This window comes from Aegilops tauschii, chromosome 4 (genome assembly GCF_002575655.3).
Source record: "Aegilops tauschii subsp. strangulata cultivar AL8/78 chromosome 4, Aet v6.0, whole genome shotgun sequence".
Classification (NCBI taxonomy): Eukaryota; Viridiplantae; Streptophyta; class Magnoliopsida; order Poales; family Poaceae; genus Aegilops; species Aegilops tauschii.
In genome coordinates this window covers 284,348,344-284,354,716 of record NC_053038.3, presented here as the reverse complement: position 1 = coordinate 284,354,716, position 6,373 = coordinate 284,348,344, and positions in this window count along the sequence as shown.

Genomic DNA, 6,373 nt, shown 5'->3' with positions numbered 1-6,373 from the left:
CTCCTGACAGTCCTTCGGGTGACTCCAGCTTGTTGGCCACTTCTCCCATACTCTCCAAAACTCAGTATGGTCCTACAAATCTCGGGGTTAACTTTCCTTAACTCCAACTCGTTTAACTCCTCGCAGAGGGAACACACGAAGACATGCTCTGTCTCCAATTTCATAGACTACCTCCTTTGCATCCAATAATACTCCATACCCTCATATTCTTGGGGTATCCAACATATCGAGATAAAACTCATACTTATTTTGTTCGAAATCCACTTCGTGGAATATCATTACCTTTTTTTTCCAAGGGCCAAATTTCCTCACGGGGTACTACCACCTTTAAAATGCACAATCTTCCATAGACCATATTTCTCATATCCTCGAAAAGGGTCAAAATCTTTCTTCATAGAGTAACAACTCATAAAATCCAAATCAATACCAATGATGCTAACTTTATTGATTCTCAAATTATTTCAATCTCCTGCATTCCATTACATGCCTCAACCCGACACTTCACTAATAAAAGAAATGTCCACACTACTACTACATTTTTTTTCTTGTTGCACTCAACTATTTATCACAAGTCTCCGTCTCCTTGGGGCATTCTCTGGCAAAGTGCCCTGCTTCATCACAACGGAAACATATTACTTCTGACATATCTCGAGGTTTCCTTGTGATTATATAGCCTCCTGGGGTCCTCATCTTCCCTTTTGGGCAATCATTGTGGTAGTGTCTTGAATTTTTGCACCTGAAACATGTGATATGACTCAGGTCTCTCTTTGTAGAAATTGGGTTGTTCCTAGGATGCAATCTACTTCTCTTCCTGGACTTTTCCGTTCCAATCAGGGCTTCTATTTCCTGTGGGTCATACTCTACTTCCTCTGTCGGGAATTCTACTAAATCCCCACTCAGACAATTTTGGGAGATGTGTCCTTCTTCTCCACATGAATAGCATGACTTGGTGCAGGGTTTAATTGGTTCTTCTTTGGGTGTGTCCTCCACCTCTTCCTTCATCACAGATTCCTCTAAATTTTCCATGAGGGCTCTTTTCATTGCTTCTTTCTTCTGCTGGATAGTCCTTTGTACCATGGGGTAGATGTGACACTTAGCAGGGTAGCGGGTAGTCCCTTCACACAAGAAACAAGTGATCTGCCTAGTTGGGCATTCTTCAGCTGGTTGACTTCCTTCACAATTAGGGCATTCATCCTTGTGTTCCTTATGGTTGTGGCCTATTTCTCCACAAGGCTTGTATGCACAAGGTTTCTTCATATCCTTTCCATAAGGCTTAAATTTCTGGGACACAAGACGAGATCTTTGTATAGTCCACTTAAATTCTTTCCAAGTGGTTACTTCTTGCCATCCATTGATGGTTTGGTACATCCTTCACCAAGTAGCAACACCTCTTTCAAAACATTGAAGAGCATGCCGGGTCATATCCTTTCCGACTATAGGGTTATTCTTCATGTGATCCTCCATGTTCTGAATCCATCGGTCCGTCTCCAATTGACTCATCGGTCCAGAAAATACAAGCTCATCTCCATTCATCTTCTATTGGGTTCATGGGTTTGGGGTGAGATAAGAGAGGTCGAGAGGGATGCACACAATACAAACAATGGTTTTGAAAAGACAGATTTTTTTATTTGTGGCTGTCGGAAAACAACAAACAAATGACAGCTCACAAACATCGCATCTAACGTAGGTATAACAGGGGTTTGGTCTTCTAAAGGTCAATAAATCTTCAACGTCATCAAACTCTTCAAGTCTTGTTCATGCCTCCAATGGCTTATTCCAATCATGCTTGTCCTTCTTAAGTTCTTTTGCCAGACCCTCTCTGTTGAAGCGAAGTCTCTCGTGGCGTCCTTTAATAATTGCGTTCCAAACTTCTGGGTCTCAACATCCTTGGCATGAACCATGGTACTAATGTCCTTCAGTTCCTGACGTGTCTCCGTTATCTCGAGGTTTTGCTTTCCCAGCTTGGCTACTTTCAGTTTCCAGGTTCTGAGTTCTTCACGAAACACTTCTTTGTCAAATACAGCTTCCTGCAGGTCCATCCTAAACTTCTTGATGTAATACTCCAGATCCTGGTGATACACCGACTAAGGTTAAAACTTCATCTTGCTGATAGGTGTTCCATCAGCCTTCTACCATCCAATCCTTATGACGAACTGCATGCTTAACTCAACACGGTGACAATATCATAAGCGGGCGATAACATCATGGTCAGCCGTGTCTATGCCCATGTTACTGCCATGAGCTTTCATTCCATAACTGATATCTCCTGTCTTTGGGTTTTCCTTGACAGAACTTTGAGTTTTTAACTCTCCATGCTCCGGTCTTTCTCCAATACACCTTGATCTCAGGCATTGACGGCTTCCATAGTCTGCCAAGTTCCATAAGGGTAACCTTCCTAGGTCATACACATCTGGCAATTCTTCAGAGCCTTCAAATTCTCCCAGTCTTCGGAGTCTTCAACCGTTGTAGTTTCCATTATCATAATGCACGGTAAAATCCTCTTCATTCCGAATGGTCTTAGTTGTCCGATATCTTGTACTTCTTGAAGTGGTCTTATCCGTCGAATCTTCGAGTGGTCCAAAGGGAAAAAGGGTATGGTCTCACTAAAAGGGAATATTTGAATTAACTCAGAAGAGAAGAGAGGTAAAAGGTCTTTTTGAAAAGAAAAGTTTTTGAGAAAATCCTTCCTATGGGCTTGCCAGTTTCTAGGGTCACGTCCTACAGTCAACATGTGCTCTGATACCATCTTGTAGCGACCCGACCCGAATGGATCAAGTCTCTGTGCTTAAGTGTCATCCCTGGATCGGTATGCTGACATACACAGTACTCGACGATTTATAACAGAGGTAAATCACATGTATAAAATAACGTAAATACTATTACCTCAATCCAAAATAGCGGAAGTAACAAGGTTGTGGATTCCCATCGACACCAACGGCAAAGTTGAGTGTAGAAATCGTAACCCTAATGAATCACTTACTCGTCGTAAGATATCCTGCAACATGAAGCGTTGCAGCCCGAAAACGGGTCAGCACATGGAATATGCTGGCAATGTAACACATAGAGAATAATGAACATAATAATGCTATACTAAATGCATAAAATGGCTGGTGGAAAGCTCTATGGTTACATTTTTGCGAAAAGCCAATTTTTCCCTACTGCAAAGGAATAATTTTTATTTAACTATCATGGTGGTTGTGAAACATTGAGATGGTTGACAGCATCTCAATCCCAATTAAGTATCATCATTAACCCAACAATATTAATTAAAGTAACATGATGATATCAACGGGATAATCCAAGAACTAGATACTCAGGATGTCCATAACCGGGGACACGACTAATCATGATTAGTTTGTACACTCTGCAGAGGTTTGTGCACTTTTCCCCACAAGACTCGATCTCCTCCGTTGGATTTCTCGCACTACAAGGTGTTTGAGAAACGAATGACCGAGACACAGTCTTTCAGAAGCGTTAGCACCTTACGATGGGTAGACCGGTACACCTACATCCCCTACATCTGCTAGTCTACCACTATAAGAGTTCACATGACTTAATCAAGTATGCTAGAGCCCATAATAGCTTGTGGCTGCACACGGAAGTTTCTAGCATGAATAATCTCATGATCCCTTTGAGCCTGGGTGGCGGTCCAAAAGAAAAACAGGCAATCCTGGAATACCCAGGTACCTCAATCCACCCAGAGGTGAGTTTTAGTTGCCACCTTAAGTAAACCATTATTAACAATCTCACAACTGTCATGAATATCACTCAACCCAATCCACGTCTACGAGCATAGCATGGCAATATAATAGCAACGTAGAAGTAACTCCCAAGGGTTTGAAAAAACAGGTAATAGGTACTACCTCCACTACATCCCAATACCCACAATTTAATTAGATCCTAACCATGCAGTGTTTGAGGATTTATCTAATGCAATAAAAACTGGGTATGGAAGGGTATGATCAAAGTGTTACTTGCCTGCAATGTTGATGAAGATGATTCGCACTCAAAACTTTTGATAGATCTACTCGTCACACTCCGGTCAATCTATTGTAAACAAGCAATGGTAACCACACATAAGCAATCACTCAAAAGATCAGAAAGAACGAGGAAAACAATTCGGAAAACTTCAAAACCAAGCAAATAACTCTTGCAACATAAAACAATTTCTAACAGTACCAAAATTATGTGAATTTGGCCTTATCAGAAAGTTTAGGTCAAGAGCTTCGATTAGCAAAAAGAATCAACTCAAACGGAGCTACGAAACTCAAGTTACGATCAAACGAAGTTTGAATTCAAATCTGATCTAATTCAAATCTTAAAATCTCAAAAAGATGTTTGAGTTGGATTCCTGGTTAGAGGAGATCATAACGAAGAAGTGGGCGTTGGTTTCGTTGGATTTGGACAAACGAGTAAAAAGTTGTAGACGTTTGAAGATCAGGGGCTAATCTGTAAATAAATTATTCACAGATGGGTCCCTGGCCGAAAATAACAGAAAAAGAAAAAGCTAAATAGTGAACGTTCGTTTTCTAAACCTAACCAGTGAACGTTCTCTAAATAAATAAACCTAACAAAACCGGTTTTATAAAAAAACAAACTACGGTTTTTTTTTGAAAAAAACAATAAAACCGTAGGGAACCGAGCGGTTTTGTACCGGCTCTCGCGGATTCGACCGGCGGCGAGAAAACCAACGGCGGTGGCGGTGGCGTTCTCCGGCGAGATGGTGCGGGGCTCCGGCGAGGGCGGCGAGGTGGCTCCGGTCATCGGGGAAGGCGGCGAAAGGCACGGGAGGGGGCGGCGTGGAGCGGTGGGTGCGGTGGCGGCGACGGCGGCGGTCGTCGGCAGCGAGAGTGGTGGCTTCGGGCGGCGGAGCTCGGCGGATCACGCCGGCGGCGGCGAGATGCGGGAGGGGCGGCGGAACGAGCAGAGGGGGAGAGAGAGGGCCGGGGTCCTCGCCTTTTAAAGGCGGAGGGGGAGGCGTGGCGTGGGGAAGGGGGCAGAGGAGGCCGGCGGCGGCACGGAGGCGGCGGCGATGCCGTGGCGGCTTGGGACTCCGTCCCGAGCTCGGGGACGAGCGGGGCGCGGTGACGGGCCGGCTGGGCCGCGGCCTGGCAACTGGGCCGGCCCGGTCCGGTCGGTTCAATGTTTTTTTTAAACATTTTTCAGACAAACAAAAAAAGTAAATGAAAAACAAAATAAATCAAAATATTATATAGGCATATAATATATCAAAATTTTCAGAAAAATATTTCCTACAAGATGAACATTTTTCTAATGGCAAATAAAATCCTCAAAATTTCAAATAAATCAAACAATGCTACTGCCTTAATAAAATCGAATAAAAATCATTTTAAAAATACCAAAATGATTTCAAATTTATTTCTCTCCAATTTTCTGTTGTAGGGAATCATGTTATCCTATTTTCTGTATATTTTATTTTTGGAGAAAAATAATTTGAATAAAACTCAAATAACTCCAATATTGAAAAATAATTTCAATGGGACTTTGAATTTAACCCTTTGAAACTCCCAACTCCTATTTCATATGTTTTGAAGAAGTCATTTTATCTTCTCTCGTGAAAATCATTGAGTTGCATAAAGTTTCAGAATTGGAAATATTTTCAATTGAAATTCAAATATTTTCAACACCCCTTGTCATTTAAATAAATGGAAGAAGTCATGTCATCTTCTCTCCATGGTTTTGTGATGAAAAGAATTTGAATTCATGGAGATCATAAAAGCAAGATGAAAGTTTGGGAAAGTCCTTTTATTCCCTCTCATTTAACTTTCAAAAGATTTTGAATTCCACTCACTTTCAGTCAATCAGTCAAACAATCAATCCAATCTATCTGTTTATTATAACATTCCAAAATTTAGAATTTTGGGATGTTACAGATGTTGATGGAGATTTCCCTCCCCAAGATGGGGGAGTTATTGGTGATGATGACGACGATGATTTCCCCCTCCGGGAGGGAAGTTCCCCTGGCGGAATCGCTCCGCCGGAGGGCAAAAGTGCTCCTGCCCAAGTTCTGCCTCGAGACGGCGGCGCTCCGTCCCGAAAGTCCTCTCCTTATTTTTTTTCTAGGTCAAAATGACCTATATACTAGAAGATGGGCACCAGAGGTGGGCCTAGGTGAGCACAACCCACCAGGGCGCGCCCAGGTGGGTTGTGCCCACCTGGTGGGCCCCCTCTCGTACTTATTTGCTCCAATATTCATCATATATTCCATAAAAATTCTCCGTGAAGTTTCAGCTTGTTTGGAATTATGCAGAATAGGTAGCCTGACGTAGCTTTTCTAGGTCCAGATTTCATGCTCCCGGAATTCTCCCTCTTTGTGTGTACCTTGCATATTATGAGAGAAAAGGCATTAGAA